At 44.6% G+C, this 21,499-nt stretch overlaps 1 long non-coding RNA gene across 1 annotated transcript; it reads left to right on the forward strand.

Annotated features, from left to right (window-relative positions):
- The first annotated feature begins 105 nt into the window (after positions 1-105).
- LOC142492110 (uncharacterized) lies at positions 106-21,233 on the forward strand. The gene is made up of 7 exons (XR_012800747.1): positions 106-216; positions 717-785; positions 5,867-5,967; positions 6,141-6,318; positions 7,670-7,712; positions 19,880-19,939; positions 21,011-21,233. It is a non-coding gene; the product is annotated as an uncharacterized LOC142492110 (long non-coding RNA).
- The last annotated feature ends 266 nt before the right edge of the window (positions 21,234-21,499 follow it).

Genomic DNA, 21,499 nt, shown 5'->3' on the forward strand with positions numbered 1-21,499 from the left:
TTTTATATGTATTGGGGGGCTTGGGGGTATTTTTATATGGGTTGGGGTATTTTTTATATGTATTGGGGTGGGTTGTTTTTTTTATATGTTTTTTTTGTTTGTTTTTTAATGGATTGTTCTCTTTTTTAGATGTATTGGGGTCTCCTTTCATTTGTCCTGGGCCCAATGATTTCTTTTGGTGGCCCTGTTGTTGTGTAGTAAAACTGGAGTGAAATGGTTAAGTATTATTTTTGCCAGCATCCTGATTTCCCTTTGAGCCACATTAACTTTAGCTTGATATTTGAGCCATTGTGAGTACACTTTAGCAGACTTTTGATATTGTCAGCTTGTACTGTATAACATCAGTGAGTGAAGTTGTCTCACAACTTCCTCACTAGAGTCTATCACGTGGCGAGACATTTGGTGCTAATTGTGGTAGAGTTTTGTATTGGAATTACCCTCCATTGGCACCATATGAGTCAGAGAACCAGTTATGTCTCATACTCCAACCATCCCATGTATTTCAAGCAACATTGAAAGAAACGAGATTATCCTTCCCAAAAGGGTTTACATTCTTTCATAGTGAATTAGCAATTCTATACTTGGGTAATACAGTATATGTATTGTGAAATATAAATGTGACAACTAGTATCTGTAAATATATACCTAGCATTTCATTGTGTAGTATGTAAAACTTATTGTACAAGGAAATAATGTTTTTGTTCTTGATATTCCAGGATTTAATGTGTTTGCCGTGTTCCAGTACCTTTCTTTGTTGATTGGAGATCCGTTTCAAAACTGAATGAGTTAGTATATGTAACACATCTATCCCTCCCCCCCCCCCCCCCTATGAAGGATATAGTGTGAACATGCAAAAATATACCATATAAACAGTCCCAACTTGTAGTAGTGTCTCTTTAAGTAGTAGTTCTGCTTAAAGGTGTATGGGTGTTGCGCACTTACCTTGTTCTTCTCAGGGTGCTGGGTAGGATTGTGCTGGCTCTTGGCAAGGAGTAGGATAAAAGAAAAAGGACGCCAAGAACTTTTATTTGTTTATTGAACACAGAAACTGGTAGCAGCAAGAGGACAGGTTTTTAGTACTTGAAGACTTTAGAATCCAATTCCTCCCACTATGAGACTTGTAGCTGCTCATCTCTCTATGAGGCCACAGCTATGGTGTGCGACTCTAACAAAATGCAGGGGATCTATGGGGCTGGCCATAGTGTGCGGGACGGTGCAACTGCGTTTTCAACCAACAAATAAAAAATTGATTTTGTCACGCGACGGGCAGGTCACGTGAGCGGTTCAGTCACTGAGGGCGAACCGCTCACGTGATGTCACGGCCACACCTTCGCCACGCCTCCCCATCGCTGTTGATCACAGGCCACAGATCGCTCGGCCGACAGGCGCGTGTGACGCCATACGCTCAGTCACGCTCCCACTATATCCGAGGCCTAAGAGCCTCTTGCCCTGCTCAGGACAAATCAGGGAACCTGCCTCCCTGAAACTCCTGACAGAGCCTTCCGGGACTTCTTCTTTAAGCCCTGCGTTAGGAAACCACTTTCTACTGTAGTGTAGTTTCTTTGAATCCCAGTGTCTAAGCCCCCTCCCCCCCCGCCCTAACACTGGGAACCCTGCCCTAATACTAAAAACATTTAATGATGTCCTCCTTACAGGCTAGGAGATCCAGGGAACCCCACTCTTCTGGTGCCTCCTGGGAATCCATGGCAATAAGGGAGTAAACCCTGCCTTATATAACCCACCTACCCACCCCTGTTGCTGGGCAGATGAAAAGGTGGGCTAAACATTATAATCAAGTCAATCCATAGCAGGTGACCTTCTGACATCTTCCAGAACTGAGTCAGTGCCGACACTAACTTTAACTAGAAACATTTTAGATACACAAAATGTGCAAGCAATGAGGTGAAAAAATAGGCGCTCTCACACACCAATGTGATAGGTGTAGTGAATCAAGTGACAAATCCGTGACTTTATATAATGCAAGGTGAATAAGTGAACAGTCATCGTGTTGTGTAGAAAACATTATAATGAAAATATACAGTAACCCCCTGCTCTGACCCTCTGGTAGGGACGGTCTTTGCTGGTCCCAGAAAAATGCAAGTATTCTTCAAAATCCAAGGGGAGCATAGGAGAAATTCAATCCAAAAAAGAACACAAAGAAATATCTAAGTGTAGATGTATTGAAAATGTTAATTACAAGAAAACTTGGCTCTTATGTGCTGCCTACTCACAGTGTGCTAGGATTATATGGGTGTATCCAAAACCATGGGAGTATGTTCTTATATTTTAGAGAACGGTAGTTAGTACCTCAATATAGAAAGACAAACCAAAAAGGGGAAAGAACATCCGAGGAAAGAGGGTAGAAGAAAAGAACGAGGGACAAAAAGGTCAACCAAGTAACTAACAACATATTTAAATTGAGTTCATTACCACTCAGTGAACCCCAAAATAGGATTATCTCCAAGGGACTGTTGAGGGGACTGAGCAATTTCGACCTCTTCGTGGACGCAAAGAAATTCCTAAGGAAACTTACTGTAAAAAGGGTTTTTTCTAGGTGGGAATTTAGAACCTAGAGTGGAAGTAATTACCCCCATAATATCCACAGTACAACAAGAAAAAATGATTGCCCATTCAGACTTTAAACCAAGATCTACATTCTACCCTCAACACACCGAGGGGGACCATCTGGAAGTATTTTACCAGATGTTATAAAAGAATTTGTGGAACTTTCAAATAATAAAAACAGACCTAAAGAAAACCTTATTAAAGAAGAAAAGGAAGCATTTAAAGAGTTAATAGACAACTAAAACATTGTCATAAAACAGGCAGATAAGGGGGGAGGAACAGTCATAATGGACCGAGATAAATACAATGAGGAAGCTTATTGGCTACTGGGTGACACAAATACATATGCAAAACTGGGCAAAAACCCTACCAACGAGTTCACAGTGGAACTAACGAACCTATTGGATAAGGATAGAGATCAGGGTATTCTGGAGGAGAACGAATACACATTTTTGACGAGGGAGCAACAAAAACTCCCAATATTCTACTTCCTCCCGAATATTCATAAGAGTATAGTCAATCTCCCAGGCAGACCTATTGTTTTGGGGATTGACTCACTCACTTCAAATCTGTCTCAATACATTGATTCTTTTCTCCAAAAATAAGCCACTATATAAAAATCCCACATTAGAGATACCACAAAAGTCATAAAAGTAATTTGGGAGGATGACTATATCATGGCAACATGCGATGTAACGTCATTTGACACCTCAATAAAGCACGAACAGGGCTGTGCAACAGTTCGGTATGTGCTACTCAAAAGTAACGACCTACTTGATATTCAAATTGACTTTATAATCAACGACATCAAGTTTATTTTAGATCATAATTACTTTTGGTTTGGAGGAGATTTTTTCCTGGAAAAGTGTGGTACCGCCATGGGTGCAAGTTCGCGCCAAGCAACACCAACCTCTTTATGGGGGAATGGGAAGACGGGAAGAAGGTGGATGGACAATGTCCCATTCGGACAGTACCAGCAAATAAAGAGGAATTCACTTATTCACCTTGCATTATATTAACTGAGCAAAAGGGAGACTTTTTGGATTTACAAATTAAAAACTCTCACTCCCTATGGTCTCAATATTGAAATCAAATTAGGAGCTTTCCTTTCTTGACATAACTGTATGCAGTGCTTGGGGTGGGAAGGGGTGGATCCTCTTAAGTGTGCCCCACTCATTATTTCTTGGGGGTGCTCACCAAAGCAATGAGTCAAGGGGCTCCAAGTTATACCTTCTCTAGACTGGTCCCAAGGATACTATTTGTAAGGATCCATCACAGACTCTGCCCCGCCAAAGTCTAGCCACCTGATTGGTTCCAGGTTCTCTCCTGCCTGCAGCAGCAATCCGGCATCTGATTCGTCGGTCCTCCTACTTAGGCTCAGCCCTTCGACCAGGAAGTTGGCTGAGCATAGACCTTGTGACGTTTTCTGGTCGCAAGCACCCTGCCTTGCTTCGTTTGCATCAGACCACTGTTACAGTATCTCTTATCCCGCACCCCGGCTTACTCTCGACCATTCTGCTCTTCAACCCTCGACCTCGGCGGCCTCCTACGATTCTACATTCTTCTACCCTGACCCGGCTATCCACTACTACGATCCTGCACACCGGACGCGACTTTGGGTAACCCCTAGGGGACACAGGCATCCCCTCTGTGATCCTATGCTTCTCTGCTTCCCTCAAACTAGAGAGCCCAACTTCAAAGGGCACTTGCCTACCTATAAAAAGAAAGAAAGGGCTGCCTACCCTGTGCTACCTATTTACATTAAAATATACAGGTGAGACCCCTCTACTTCTCTCCTCCAGGGATCTGGGGGTGGACTTTTCCCACCCTCCTATTTATATCCTATTCTCTATCTCCAGGCAGAAAATGGGTGGAGCTTAGCCTTTGCTGAGTCACCGAAAAAAAACCCCAGTGAAATATCATCGAATGATATCTCATAAGGGGAAAAATAAATTCCTTCCTGACTCCAATAATTGGCAATCGAATTAATCCCTGGATCAACATCCTTCCCATGTATACTTATTTGGTATATCCCTATATACCTTTCCTTTCTATAAAGATGTCCAACCTTTTTTTGAAGATATTGATTGCATCTGCCACCACAGTCTCCATGGGTAAAGAATGCCATATTTGAATTTCCCTTACTGTAAAAAAAAAACTTTTTTCGCTGTTGCTGGTAAAATATTCTTTCATCCAACCTTAAGGGATGGCCCCGAGTCCTTTGTACTGCCCGTGGGATGAATAGTTCTTTTGAAAACTCCTTGTATTCTCCAGAATATTTTTGTATATAGTTATCATATCCCCTCTTTTATGCCTCTTTTCTAATGTAAACAAATCTAAATTAGCTAGCCTCTTCTCACAAATCAGATGATTCGCCCCCTTTATGAATGTGGTGGCTCTTCTGTGCACTGTTCATAGGGGTCCCTAGAGAGCTAGCTTGTGGGAAATTCATGGAAGCTCATAACGACACCCTAAGGGTCAATGAAAGGGAATATAATTTAAATCCCCTGAAGATTTACATAGTTTACATTTGTAGATTTGTGTAAAATAACCCTAGCACATACTGTACAGGGATCAGACACAACAGTGATTTTGTTAAATTAATCCTACATACCCATAAATATCACAAATTGAAGACAAGTAGCAGGAAAGTGTCACTGGGTAATTTTAACATTGGACATCAATTCATTTTTATAACCATAGAAAATCCATATGAATGCCTGGATATCTAATGTCTGGGAAAACCCCTTTCCATAAAACACGCAGAAACTTGAGAAATGTCTCACTCCTATGTAAATAAAACCTTTTGTTTTAACAGTTTACCCTTTCCTAGTCTGCAGCTTCATTTACATGTATCTTGGACATTACAGCACTTGCAAAGTCTTAGTCTTATGCTCCCAAGAGTAAACCACAAGAAATTCCCTTGAGGGCTGGTTCATTAAGTAAGATTGTAATTCTCTAGCACGTTTTTCATTCTCTTTAAAATCCAATGTGGTTAGAATGACGTTCATTTTAGGAGATTGTGGGGCCTATTCTCGTAGGTCCAAAGATGTCAGTGACAAACCGCATGGTTTAGCATGTTCACAAGTCACGGAATAAAATGTCAGAAAAAACCCCTATTCTCTATAGCAAATCCAATCTTCTAAACCACATCAATAAAAAGCTACAAACCGCATTGTTTAACAGCCCAAACACCCGGATTGTAGTTGCTTTAGAAGCGGAATGACCTGAGGTGGTTCTACTGTAACTTCATCCCCAGTTTGACATGTGGGTTTTTCTCTCGGCCAAACCTATATTTCAGGCTCTCGATGTAACTCAGAAAGCAGCAATATCGATAGAGCACAGCCAAGGGAATCCAACCTCTATTTGCTGAAGGAAAAAATATCCAGGCAATCTCCAAAGGTAAATCAAATGATCATATTTATTGCAGGCTAATAGACAATAAAAATGGACAACATGAACGCACCTACGCGTTTCGTGCAACAGCACTTTATCAAGGACATTATGCTGCATATGTTGTGTAAATGGAACTTTGGCTGATTACTGTGCACCACAACTAACTTCATTCTGTCTAGATGTAACTCGCAATACCAATCTCGCCACCCTTGAGGTGGCATGAAAATAATACCAGGTTTTAGAAACGGTTTGCATAATGGAGCTATGAGAATCACAGTTTATTGAGAAACCAATCGGATTGGCAGAGCCAGAGTGATACCGCTTCTACAAAAAGCCTTCTAGACACGGATTGGACAGGTGAGAAGAGCATAGAGAATAGCAAAGCATGCCAATGATCAAAACTCGATTTATATATCCTATCACATCTGCAATATAAGCATATTTGAATACGTATATTATAAAGTTGTTTGCGGTTTTCCTCCATCTGCTTTCCTGATAAAACGGGGTCAATTAGCATTTGTGGCCAAAAGCATAAAGTCTGCCACCACATCATGGCAGATCCAACTTAGCAGGTCCTACACCACATACTTACAGATGCGGCCTGACTTCTCTGTGACCGTCGTTTGCCATGGTGCAGATTCCCAGACAAATCCTGTTCAGAGAAAGCCAAGCAATCAAAACATTCAATATCCTTCGTGTGTGTGTGTGTGTGTGTGTGTGTGTGTGTGTGTGTGTGTGTGTGTGTGTGTGTGTGTGTGTGTGTGTGTGTGTGTGTGTGTGTTTTAAATAAATCCGTTCTGTAGCATTAGATAATAAAAAAATAAATTTAAAAAAAAACTCCATGCTTTTTTCAATGAGTTTACATATACTGAGCATCCTTTGGTTTTAGCACACCTCCCCAGCGGTGCAAGAATTTTGGCAACAAGTTATGACAAACAGGAAAGTGTTGCAAGGTTCCCAGCAGGAGACTGTGCTGCAAACTATAACATAGACAATACATTGTAGCTGCTGAGTTTCACTGACTGGATGATTGATTGAAACGGAAAGGCAGCCATTACGTGAACGCAGGAGGAAGCGGGATCTTTGCTGATTTATCATGGGAAAACTAATTGATTGGCAGCTTAGCTAATATTCCTTAAAGGTAATTAAATGCTGAATATATTAAAACAAAAAAGTCAGGCTAGTGTGGATAAAATTACATATGTAGGCAAGATCTCCCCAAATTTCCCATGAAAAATAACCTCAACCTTGAAAAAAACACTTTACCCCCTATACAATGCAACGCTTCTCTGAATTTTGGCGAAGATCAACTGTATGGTGTTTGTAGTACACACTTTTGCAGGCATAAGCTGATAGGGGTCCATGTCAAAATGGATTTGAAGCAAAAGGTGACACTGTGTGCTCATTTGCATGTAATTGTCCCAGATCCCTTGCTGCAGTAGAAGCACTGTATGTTAGGAGATAATGCGACATGTGAATATGCTAACCAGTGATATTTTCATTTGCTGTATGCTGTGTTGGGGAGGGTTTGTATCACTTTTTTTATCCACCATAACTTATTTAAAGTGTACTACACACTACATTTGTATGTCATTTGTTTCACTTGGCTCTGATAAATGTTTTAGCTTACTATTTTAAATGGAAACTCCCGGTATTCCTGTATATTCATTGCTGTAAGTTGATTTCTCTGACATTTTCACCCATGCAGGTTGCGGTCTCCCTTTGAAGCACAGTTCTGACCTGACTACGAGGTATCGAACATTAAGCATTCCTTTTTTTTTTTTTTACATCATTTCAATTTCCTGTCTTTGTGACAAACTTTCAGTTTGGCAGAAATATGCAAAGTAGTTTTGGTAACTGTACTTCGTACATAAATGAATTCATCTTACTGTCAGCACTATGTGTTTCTTATTTAATATGCAAATGGTACACTTTGAGGACAAGTGGTATATGAAAGTACATGCATACCCCGTATTAACATACGCAATGGGACCGGAGCATGTATGTAAAGCGAAAATGTACTTAAAGTGAAGCAGTACCTTTTTCCACTTATCGATGCATGTACTGTACTGCAATCGTCATATATGTGCAGAACTGATGTAAATAACACATGTGTAACAGGCTCTATAGTCTCCCCGCTTGCGCACAGCTTCGGTACAGGTAGGGACCCGGTATTGCTGTTCAGGACGTGCTGACAGGCGCATGCGTGAGCTGCCGTTTGCCTATTGGGCGACATGTACTTACTCGCGAGTGTACTTAAAGTGAGTGTCCTTAAAGCGGGGTATGCCTGTAATGTGTTTCTTTCTTTTTTGTTGTTGTACTGTAACTGTAGCCCATGGGAACCTGACAAGCATAGTAAAGCAGCACACATACAGTATCTAAAGCTATGTCAAGATCATATCAATATACAGGGCCGCCGGCAGGGTGGGGAGAGCCGGGACAAGTGTCCCAGGCCCGGTGACTGCGGCGGGGCCTGCCAGTGTTGCCGCCGGAACTGGCTTTTCCCCAGCTGCGGATTTCTCTCCCTCACTGACTGTCCTACGCCGAGCCTCTGACGTGGGTGCGCACCGGGCTTCACTGACGTTGGCAGGCACTAAAAGCAAGCTGGGCTCAGCTTCTAGGCGTACTGGCATGAGGGAGGCCTGGTGTGGGACAGTCGGTGAGGGAGAGAGGCCCACAGCTAGGGGAGAGCCGGCCGCCCCGCAGCCATCCGGCCAGAGGCCTGAGTCCAACCCCAAGGTAAGTCTGTACTTTATATGTATTTGGGGGGGGGGGGCAGGGTGAGATTTTTGTTTTATATGTATTTGGTTTAAAAATATATATATATCTATTTGGGGGGCGGGATGTTTTTTGTATTTGGGGGGGTGGTGGGTTTTGTTGGTGTGTATTTTGTGAGGGGCATTGTTGGAGGGGGGAATGAGGGAGGAGGGGGATTAAGTGAGAGTGGGGTAATTGACGGAGGAGGGGGGAGAGTGAGAGTAGGGAGTGAGTAAGGAAAAGAGGGAGTAAGAGAGAGAAGGGAGGGGGTGACGTGAGGTGGGGTGGAAGGGATTGAATGAGTGTGGGTAATTGATGGAGGCGGTGAGTGAGGAAGAGAGGGAGTGAGATGGAGGGGAGATAAATACATGGGAAGAGGGGGGAAATAGAGGGGGCAACGAGGCGTGTTAGACTGGTGACACGGTGGGGGGGGAGGGAGCCGGTCATAACTCTAGTGCTGGGCCCAGGGAAATCTGTCTGCGGCCCTGTCAATATATGACACTGAAATTTTAGAGAAAGTAAAACAACCAACTGATTGTTACAGTCAGTGTACAGTACCTTGTTAAAGACAGGTTTCAAATACAACTGTTTAATAACATAGCAGTTGAGGTTAAAAAAAAAGGCATGCCCGTCTCATTCCTATCTTGGTGAGATAGTTATAATGGTTATAATGGTCAAGGACCAAGTGAAAATGTAGCAATTATGTCTCACATGACCTGGTGGGGGGGGGGAGGGGTTTAGAGAATCTTACCACTACAGTAAATGGCAATCAAGTTGCACCACGTTATCCGTGACTGCTGACTTCAGTTCCACAGACTATTCTGGTCGTAGTGTTGCAGGTGTCATCCAAGGTTTGTGCTGGAGACACCAAAGTGAGGCTCGTAGTGGAAATGAGTGGGCTATTTGAACTTGCTATAGTGCAAATAGCATCCCTCGACTACTGTGGTAACCAAAACGAATGGAGAATGGAAGCTGGTTAAGTTATGGTTCTCCCATATTCCCTGTTTTGGGTGAATTTGTACCGAACTGTGTTTAGTGTTGTGCTTGTCGACCTCGGTTGAGATTAACTTGTTTTATTTAACCTCTTGCTCTGTCTGGTGTATGCGATCCCGGTGTTATGTGTCCTGGTCTCCTGTGACATGCACTACTCTTCTACTCTTGTACTTGAGCACTCTTCTACCTGTAACCTACCACCATGGGTCCAAATGTACCCGTGGCAATGTCATGGTTAACATCTAAAACTGTGGGCAACTTTGGCTGTGGCAAATGCAAGTTATCTGCATACTGTAGTGACAGAAAGGATGTTATATCTCATGTCACTTAAGAGCAATTTGCAGTTGATGACTGCATATCGTGTAAAACCACCTACGCAGTATATATGTGGGAGTGCCTTTGTGGACTCCAATATTTTGGACGCACAAAGCGTTTCCTAAAAAACACAATAATGGAACATGTAAGGAATATTAAAATTGGACTGGATAAACACAGTGTACCACGTCACTTTAAATTATATCATCAGAGTGACCCTAGTGTTACGACATAAGCAGATTCAGGTGGTACACCCCATTAGACGAGGAGGGGATAGATTAAAGTCCCTTTCCAAACAGAAATCATTTTGGATATACAAAATGAAAAAATTAGCCCCCAGGGGTCTGAATGAGGAAATAGACATTTGGTCACTTTATTAAAAAGAGATATGTTTTTTCTCAAATTTGAGTTCATTTATATATAATTTATTTTTAATATTTTATTTTTATGTCCTTGAAATTGATCGACTATTGAATGTTTTTACTATTTTGTAACTATTTATATTTTTAACCAAGTGGCTCCATTTACTTTTAGTTGCTTAATTCTTGTCTCACAGTCAGATGAATGTATTTTTAAATTGCCTATTTTGTGCTGCTAATATCTGTTTTTTATCTTTTGAAGATTCATTGTATCCTGTTGTATTTGTTTTAATAAATATTATATGTAATTAAAGGTAACATAGTAACTTGTATGTAATTTTAGTTAAAGTAGTCATGCATTTGTGTAGTACTAGTTCAATTATGCATACATCTGTATAGTATACGTGTTGATGTACTGGTTGGCTGATTGAGACACCCTGAACAGCCAATCAGGAACTGACTGCAGGGTTTAAATAGCCCTCACATTCATGCATTAATTATTCCTGATGAAGTTAGTTTTACTAATGTAACACGGTCCCCCTCCTCCCCCCGAACCTCACTTAAGGACCAGTGTTTGGGAGTAGGCGAATTACCACGTGTGTATGGTGCTCTACCTGTAGGTTCGCAGGAGGTCTGAGTGGTCTGTCAGATGGTAAGGAGACAGGAACAGGACCAGGCTCGAACAGGTCTCTGGGTTCTTCTGGGTTGATGTCAGCGCCTCCAACGGTGATGGAACCCACGGGGTGTAGGTGTTAGCCCCCATCACTGCACAAACATATCCCTCCTACCCAGGAACTGACACCAGAGGTATCTTTAAACGGATTTTATTGCAGGTCATTCTGCATCAGCTCTTCTTTTGCAGCACATCACATCCTCCACTAGCCCCAGGCTTTCTAGACGGTGCATTACCATCAATAGGGCTCTGATCCTTTTGGTCTCTAGGGCAGCCGGCCTAAAGTGAACAAGCTTGCCCCGCCATGGGGAAGGCTTACTGCTCCATCCTCTCTCACTGGGGAGCAGAGGACAAGGACCATCTCTCCCGACTCACTCCCTAAGGAGCAGGGGGCCAAGACTCACACCTCCTGACACCATGAGGTGCAGAGGCAGACTCTCTCCTAACTTTTGGCTACTCCCATAGAAAAGTCTGGAAGGGGCGGGCTCATGGACTGTACCCACCTACAAGAGGGCTGTACACAGGCCATGAGGCACCACCTACCTTCCTTCACTTTCTAGAGAAGGAGAAGGGGGGTCACTAGCCATTGATTAACCAGCTAATGCCTTGAACTTAACAGGACTTACATAGCAGATACTCTATGTGGAGAGAAACAGGTACTGATGGACATACCCTGTTATACTAACGTAACGCGTAGGAGTGTAAACGAACAGTTTATTGGCAAGTATTATACCCCTGCATACTACTGTGACTTATCCGGTTAGCCTTCAACTTTGAAACTGAGCCAGCGCGGGTCGTTCGTGATTACAGGACGACCCTGTGATGTCAGTGTGCTGCAAGTGGCGCCATGGAGTCAGAGCTCTTACTGTGGGATTCCCCCAGAGACGGTAATCTATCGGGGTGGCATTGATTTGTTCCGGTGTACCGCTGAACTGGTACACAGTTTGCCGCTTTAAACGGACAGTGCGTTTGTGAATCTTCAAGAAAGCAGACTTGTTCCTGGATCGAGTGTCCTCACCGAAGCCCTGTGCAGCCTGTTTAAAGAACCTTTGCAGTGACTGAAGCAGGAGAACCGCGGGAACAGCTGATACTCACCAGACGTATTCGTTTTACCACCAGAGGGGTAACATGTACCCTGAACATGCCCTGTCCAACTAATTTGTCCTTGCTGTATGTGCATATCATGCCACTTTAATATTCATAATTATATGTTTACTATTTTGCACTATGAGAGGTAGTGCACTGTCTTTTTTTCTTTACAGCAGTGATGTGTCTGCCTTGTACATGTAGCCATGCATAATAATGGACTGCAGACATCTTCCCTGTTGGCAGTAAACCCTGGTAAGTACAGGAATGCCAGCAGTAGTTATGGAGGTTTTCCCTCACACCCTGGTGAGGTGCCCTATGTATGGATGGGAGTGGCTGCATGCTCTGAGTCCCTGGTTAGTGACATCAGAGATGTGCCTGCCCCCTAAGGTATATAAGGCACAACACTGTCAAGTTAGTGGTTGTTGCTAAAGTGTTTGGCTCCTGTGAAAGGGATTGCAGGATAGCTTTGTGCCAACTAGTGCTGTAACTAGTGGCATTGGTTTCCAGATCAAGCCTGTCAAGTCCCTACTTTGTCCAGGGACCTGGCACAGGGGTGATCTCCCCACGGGGAGAGGGGATCCCACTCCAATTAGGAGGGCAGTACCTGGCAAAGGGACAGCATGGAGAAATGTGCGGTTAGAGCTGACAGCTGCATGGGGCAGTCTACTAAATCGAGTACATCAATAAAGATGCCCTGTTCAAAGATACCCCCACTGTGTGAGTGTGAGATTACTCTGCAGTGGCAGTCACCACCAAGAAGGAGTTCCTCACCAGGACCATCTCCCTACGGAAGCATAGATCCTGATGAGGTGGTGTCGCTGCACATGATATAGGTAGGACTCGCACCCACTACCTCAGCTACCTGTTCCAGATGACATTCCCTAATACCATCCAGCGGGAGACTCAGGAGTCCTGTTACCTGCAGGTGCACCACCATACACTATCATGTAATGGGGATTGGTTAGACCACATGGGCCAATGTGAGATTGGGTGGGTCAGACAGGAGGGAACACCCGTTACATTTGGAGGCGCTGCTGAGAGACCTGTCAACAGGACAGGCTTTTGCTAGGCACACACTAGGAAACAGGGAGAGTGTCTGCGGCCACTTTGTGCTGTGTGGGACGGAGCCAGGGGTAGTCGGGGAGCTGCAGGAGCTGCAGACCGCACTGACGACCTGGGATCCTATATTCAGTGACCGAGAGAGAACCGCAAGAATGAAGGATCTGCAAAGCGCAGAAGGTCCAGAATGGCGGACAGAGGAAGAGATCGCACCTGTTCTGTGCGAGTATGAAGAACAAGCTACAGAAGAGACTCTTGTGAGCCTGTTGTGGACTGGCGTGAGAGCCGTGGCTGCGCCGTGTTTGTCCTGCTTATGCTCTTGGGATAGTAACCCCGACGACAGTGAGGACGACATTATTGTCAGATGGGAGGAACGAAATGGACTTGCTTATCATTCGATACACAAACAACCAAACGCTACCTCAAATGTGATGCAAAAAGATAGTACGAACCAAGATGGCGGTTCCCGCGTTCCTGGGACACCGCGTGGGCCAGCTGCAGAAAGTCTTGCAACTTTGCAGTTTGCTGATTGTTGGCCAGGATTGGCGCCAACGATAAAACCCCACCCTGTTGGGGAGTATGGTGCGAAAGCTGGAGCCGCGCCCTCATGGACTATGACTCACTCCGCCCCTGTGCTGGGTCAGCCTACAAGTCTACGAGACCTCCCCCTAGTTTCAACCAGGGGGAGTGGTTTGCAGTTCCACCCGATGCAGATGGAGAAGGTAGGAGGAGGGTTTGCCAAACAAGCCCCTGCACTCCAGTTGCGAAGAGCCAGTGAGCAGTACAGACCCTTAAAGCGAGTACCTCCACTGGTGAACATGGCTGGTGTCTCTGAACAAGTTGAACAGAGTCCCTTGATTACTACACATCCCTACTCGGCTCCAGGAGGCTTCCTGATCCTCTGGGTAGAGGGTGTAGAGACTGTGGCGTGTCTCTGCCTGCAGTGCAGACTGCCGGGTGGAGCCGTGGGCACTGCTGCCCGATGTTCTCATTGTGGACTGCAATATCTGTGGCCCATGCCGACCTTTGTGCCGGTGCAAGCTGTGGAGGCAAAAGAGGATGTCCCTGTGTTGGCCGCTGAGCTTCCGGGTGCATTATGGCGAGAAACCACAGGTCCCGAAGAACAGGGACCGGGCCCGGTTCTCAAGAAAGAGAAACCAAGTCATCGGTGGAGTGACAAGAGAGGGGCACACCGGCGATCACCTAACGGGATGCCCCGCCCAAATGCGAAAAGAGAGTCCTCGGACGAGGAGTGTGCAAGGCTGTCGGATGCGCTGGATCTGAAGACAGAGTACCATACTATCGGTATGCCTTGGCGAGATGCTATCCCTCGTGGTGTGGAGACACGGAGTCGAGTGTCACCAGTGCTGCGACAACCCAAGCAGCAGAGTCCCACTGGCGTGGTGACTAGTGGTTCGGAAGGAGGTCGATCCACCCCAACACTACGAAGTAGTAAGCCAAAGCAGTGTTTATCGCAGGCTCCGGGGGTGGTGGTGGTCAAGGAAGAGCGGAGCCAGGCCCAGATGGGATCGCGCCGGAGCAGGGCGTTGTCAGATGTCCTGGTGGAAGAAGAGGTCTCGATTGGGGACCCAACCCAAGATGGCGGCGAGGCACGTGCGTACACGGAGATGATTTCCGGTGACAAGAGTGGGGTCAAGTGGGAAATGATCGCGCCTCTACGGTCAAGCAGCGGAAGCCGATCGCCTATGTTGAGGAGGAATGGGCGATCGATCCGGAGAGTAAAAAGCCCCAGCACTGGTGAAGAGGAGAGACTTTGTTGTGGAGCGGAGTCAGGCATTGCCGAGGAGCAGGTCATAACCTTGCCGATGCCTACTGTCCGGCCCTATCCCCAAACCCCGTCCACTCCCAAAGTTAGATAAAGTTCCTGCCCCAGTCGTTTTCACGTTTGGGTCAACTTCTAGTCTAGGGATGTCAGGGGATTCCCGGGTCACTTCTGAGGAACGGACTGGAAGCCTGGACTGGGGAACGTCCGATGATGGATCGGTGGGAGGAGGGAGGATTTCCCGACAAGTGTCGGTGTCTAGTGACTGTCCTAGTGCTATGAGTGTCACAATTGGGAATAAGTCACAGCGCCGGGGAATTGCGGCACCATCTTAGGGTACCTCGGGGGTATGTTCTGGGGGGCCCGAAGAGGAAGAATCCCTAGAGTCAGGTCAGGAAGAGCTCAGGGAGACTAGATGGTGGGCGCCCCTGTATGAGGGGTATGTAGCGTGGCTTGACCGCACCCGATTCATTCTGGAAAGAGATGGGGTGGTGGATCATTGGTGGGCTACAGGTGAATTCGATGATGCGGCTTACTTAAGGGAGCTGAAGGCAAGGTGGAGTAAAATTAAGCGAGGCGTAATTACACCCAAGAGTCCCGAGGGATTAGAGGATCCCGTGGAACCAGACGAGCCCCTGTCATGGGTGTTGCTGGGGAGGGCGGGCTATGCTAAATTGACCCGGGCCTGCTGTGCCGAGCGAGCTATTGCGGCTAAATATAAGAGGTCTCATGGGCTTGAGTGCCCTTATGTCCCAGAACCCCTTATGCAGGAGATCGAAGAGAATAGAGATAGGTGGCTCCGGGCTGACATTGAGTATTATATTGTCAACAAGGGGGGTGCCATTACGGGAGTTCAGGCTGAGCAGAGAGTTTCTCAATTAATGAGGGTTTGGACGATCGGGCGCAGCATCTACATGCAAAAAGTAGTGTACCGCAATGAGCGAGGTCAGCCCCGAGAGTACAGCGTTACGGTAACTGATGCAGCGGGAAGGGAGGTGAAGAAGCCAGACCCTAGACACTATTATTAGGTTGCCTAACTAGATAGAGTCTGTGTTTAATCTAGCGTTCCCTGCTGGTCAGAGTGTGCTCTACATTGCATTATTATGAAAATCAATGATGTTTTGAAAATGTAATTTGTGTGTTTTTTTGCAGTGTTTCCTGGCGCAAGGTACACCAAATTTAGGTCCGAGCCGGGTCGGTGGGGATTCACCAGGGGGAGTATGTAGCCATGCATAATAATGGACTGCAGACATCTTCCCTGTTGGCAGTAAACCCTGGTAAGTACAGGAATGCCAGCAGTAGTTATGGAGGTTTTCCCTCACACCCTGGTGAGGTGCCCTATGTATGGATGGGAGTGGATGCATGCTCTGAGTCCCTGGTTAGTGACATCAGAGATGTGCCTGCCCCCTGAGGTATATAAGGCACAACACTGTCAAGTTAGTGGTTGTTGCTAAAGTGTTTGGCTCCTGTGAAAGGGATTGCAGGATAGCTTTGTGCCCACTAGTGCTGTAACTAGTGGCACTGGTTTCCAGATCAAGCCTGTCAAGGCCCTACTGTGTCCAGGGACCTGGCACAGGGGTGATCTCCCCACGGGGAGAGGGGATCCCACTCCAATTAGGAGGGCAGTACCTGGCAAAGGGACAGCATGGAGAAATGTGCGGCTAGAGCTGACAGCTGCATGGGGCAGTCTACTACATCGAGTACATCAATAAAGATGCCCTGTTCAAAGATACCCCCACTGTGTGAGATTACTCTGCAGTGGCAGTCACCACCGAGAAGGAGTTCCTCACCAGGACCATCTCCCTGCGGAATCATAGATCCTGTTGAGGTGGAGGCGCTGCACATGATATAGGTAGGACTCACACCCACTACCTCAGCTACCTGTTCCTGATGACATTCCCTAATACCATCCAGCGGGAGACTCAGGAGTCCTGTTACCTGCAGGTGCACCACCATACACTATCATGTAATGGGGATCGGTTAGACCACACGGGCCAATGTGAGATTGGGTGGGTCAGACAAGAGGGAACACCCGTTACATACAGTATATGACAAAATACAAGATGCTGCAGGAGCTCAACTGTAACAGTGAAACTGACCAAGAGTGTCTACAACCAGCTACAGAAGTATATTGAATACCAGCCACTGTGGCCTTATTTTTAATTATACAGTACCTTGTAGCGAACCACTGAGGTATTGCTTAAGTATACTTGGAGATAATAAGCCCACACAGGGATTGTTGATTATGATATTGGACAAAATCATACCCCGGGATGTAAATACAGCTCAACCCCATTATAACGCGATCCACTACAACGCAAATCTGCTTTTAACGCGATGCAAGCGTGGCTCCCAATTTTCGTATGTATGAATACTTTACAACACGATTATTGGTGTCTTAAATACTTTATTGTAGCAATGTGATTGGTGAAGAAACTGGCGCTAATTAAGTGCTAGTGATCACTTAAAATACAGTGAATAAATGTAACACATATATAGTGATATAAATAGAATTGTGACTCAAAATAGTGTAATAGTGAAAAATATAATAAATGTTGTAACCCCCTGCTCAAACCCTCTGGAAGGGACTGTCTTGGCTGGTCCCAGAAGATCAAACGATATTTTCTCAACCCAGGGGGAGCATGTAGGAGAAAACACAACAGACAAAACACACACTAAGTGCAAATAATATGGTTCAGGTGTGAGATAATAATGATACTTGGCCTCTGTGTGCTTGTCACTCACAGGATGTAGGTAGAATAAGTACAGTGGCGTGATCAGTGGATTCTGGTGGGTCCCTCTAACCATACACGGGAAGCAGCTGGGACTGAGATATCAGTAGCAGGTGTACATGTAAAGATAAAGACAGACCTCCATGGTGCAGATCAATGGTATACAAATAAACTTTATGAAATAATATAAAATGTGCACTCACAATGTATAAAATCAAATTCAGCGTTTTTTCACTATAAAAGTGATAGGAAGGTAAGGGTGGTTGCCACAGCTCACCGCACCGCCGATATCCTGGACTGTTCACCTCCGCAGGCTCCCTGTGCTTCTCTCACAGCAGCATGACAGTATGGGGATCTCCTGCTGCAGTGTCTCCGGTGCGTCGCGTCACTTCCGGTGGGCACGATCAGCTCCGTCGCGTCACTTCCGGTTCGGCGGTTTGATTGACAGTTCACGGGCACCAATCCTCTCACCTCCTGGGCTGGTCCACTCTTTAATTAGTTAGGCTATTTGAAGTATGGGGAGAAAAAAGATAGTATTCTCCCCAGACTTCAAATAGCCTAACTAATTAAATTAAATAAATTAAATAAACAAGACATCTGATTGGACAAGTACTTTATATCTCCCAACCTTAACCCTGTTTTTTATAATGAATTTGTGAACACATCCAATCATGCTCATAGACCCCAGACCAGCACTGCAAGGGTTAACAAAACCAGTAATTGAACAAGGTATATAAGTCAACACCAGAAGGGGAGGGTCCATACTCCTGACAAGCCAGCCATTCTATTGGCGAAACGCGTAGAGTGGACCAGCCCAGGAGGTGAGAGGATTGGTGCCCGTGAACTGTCAATCAAACCACCGAACCGGAAGTGACGCGACGGAGCTGATCGTGCCCACCGGAAGTGACGCGACGCACCGGAGACACTGCAGCAGCAGATCCCCATACTGTCATGCTGCTGTGAGAGAAGCACAGGGAGCCTGCGGAGGTGAACAGTCCAGGATATCGGCGGTGCGGTGAGCTGTGGCAACCACCCTTACCTTCCTATCACTTTTATAGTGAAAAACCGCTGAATTTGATTTTATACATTGTGAGTGCACATTTTATATTATTTCATAAAGTTTATTTGTATACCATTGATCTGCACCATGGAGGTCTGTCTTTATCTTTACATGTACACCTGCTACTGATATCTCAGTCCCGGCTGCTTCCCGTGTATGGTTAGAGTGACCCCCCAGAATCCACTGATCACGCCACTGTACTTATTCTACCTACATCCTGTGAGTGACAAGCACACAGAGGCCAAGCATCATTATTATCTCACACCTGAACCATATTATTTGCACTTAGTGTGTGTTTTGTCTGTTGAGTTTTCTCCTACATGCTCCCCCTGGGTTGAGAAAATATCGTTAAATACTTTATTGCACAATGCATACAATTGCACATTATTTCTAACGCGATCTGCTAATAGCGCGATGTGATTCTTTGGACCCCAAGCACAGCGTGATAAGAGGGTTGAGCTGTACAAACAACCCCCACAGAGATGTTTATGTAGTAATTTAGCTATAAACAACACAGAACCCCAGCATGCTGATTTTAGGAACCCCTGAGCCCCCACAAAATATATATGTATATAAGTGTCAAAAAGGTGAGCTATTGAGCGTGGCAAATGTATACAACAAGCGACAGAGAAAACTGGGTCTGCCTTGTCGTGGCTAAAGGGTTAAACTAAATGACCCTTTTTCAAGAGAATATATAAGTACAGGCATACCTCGCTTTAAGTACACTCACTTTAAGTACACTCGCGAGTAAGTACATATCGCCCAATAGGCAAACGGCAGCTCGCGCATGCGCCCGTCATCACGTCCTGAACAGCAATACCGGCTCCCTACCTGTACCGAAGCTGTGCGCAAGCGGGGAGACTATAGAGCCTGTTACACATGTGTTATTTACATCAGTTATGCACATATAGGACGATTGCAATGCAGTACATGCATCGACAAGTGGGAAAAAGGTAGTGCTTCACTTTAAGTACATTTTCGCTTTACATACATGCTCCGGTCCCATTGCGTACGTTAATGCGGAGTATGCCTGTATATTACTGTGTATTTTTGTCATATTGGATGTAACATTGAACGTCTTTGTTGCTTGTTATTTAGATATAGACATATTCTTGGAATTTGCCAGTATACCTCCTGTTCTTCACAGACGCATTTTGTGTGAGTGAAACAACCAATATTACTGTTTGAAGATGTCAAGTATTTTTTATTTTTTCTGTCGACTTTTTAAAATAAATGTCAGTTGATTTTTTTTTTTAAGTTCCTGGGGCCTATTCCCTTAGTGTATATCCCTGCAGCCGGGTAGTGGTTACATACTGTACAATACACATAATAAAGGGCTGGCCAAGAAATTTTCTATAACAAAAATCATGACCTTGTCAGAGTTCACGAGCGATTTGCCAAGCAATTGCAGTTTTGTTTAATATGCACATTTGCAAACATCTCAAAAATTAATTAGATTTGCTTAATTCTGAGACTGTAAATAGGACCCATAAGCCGTTTGGCTCACTGCCTGGCTAAATTGTACAATTTAAGACACATTTTGTGACATTAATAGCCCTTCGAGGCCTGGCAAAAAGTTTTGCAAGGAAGCAAAATAATAATAAAATAAATAAATATATATGGATTTTGCGACTGCATTTCAACGCTGCAGGGATCTTCTGTTCTCCGGTGATGAACTTGGGGTGTGCTGCTCTACAGCATCTGTATTCTCTCTCTGCATCATGATCACCCCTGGCAGAATTTTATGCTTGAGGAAACCTCTTTGTCTGCTCCGGCAATGTGAAGAGTTCAACTCTTTTGTCTGTGAATATCCTCAGCTTTGCTGGATATTCCAACACAAATCTTTTATTCTGCTTACACAATGATGTAAAGATTTTGCTGAACTCTTTTTGTTTTTGTGTAACGGAGACTAAATAGTCATTGAAAAGCATTTTCCAGTTCCTCTCTAGCTAGGTACGAAGTGTATGAAACTTTGAATGCTTTTGGAAGTCTTGTTTTGTCAGTAAAATGTAGCATCCTTGCCAATACTGGCTTTGGCCTGTTCCCTTTTACTTCTCTGTGCCTCAACTCTGTGAGCTCTTTCCACTGTAAATGGAATTTCTTCTGGGGACAGGCATGATTGCTCTATTAGCCCTTTATAGCACAAGTCAAATACTGTAGTTGGCATTGCTTAACATTCTCTAGGACCACGGCAATCCTAATATTATTCCTTCATTCCTTTTTTTCCAGATCAGAGTAAAGTAATGTTGAAGATTAAAATAAAAGTGGAATAAAAAGCTGAGTTAAAAATAAAAATGGGTTTATCTTTGTGGAACAAGGATTTTAGCTTGACAAGAGTATGATTTATTGAATAAACTATTAAATACTGATCTTTATGATTGACACAAATAAGATCCAGGCTATTTTCTTTGTTTTGAAGGCACTAGGCAAGGCTGCCCCCTCCCACCTTTATTTTCTCTTCAGTGAATTTAATCATTTGCAATTGGAGTGTAGTGCTGCGCAGGCTCCGTTTGCAGTGAATTAGCATATGCGAAATTAAAAAATTTGAAAGTAGCTATGCCTTTGTACTTTTAAATCTGGGATCTGGTCTATTTTAAAAATTTTCAATGATTGAATATGATTGAATTTGAACTAATGGTCTCCTGCAGAGCTGAACCATGGTATTTTGAGCTCTGGGGATTCTCTGGTTGCCTAGATACTTACTGGTTTCGTTGATTG

This window comes from Ascaphus truei, chromosome 4 (assembly GCF_040206685.1).
Source record: "Ascaphus truei isolate aAscTru1 chromosome 4, aAscTru1.hap1, whole genome shotgun sequence".
Lineage (NCBI taxonomy): Eukaryota > Metazoa > Chordata > Amphibia > Anura > Ascaphidae > Ascaphus > Ascaphus truei.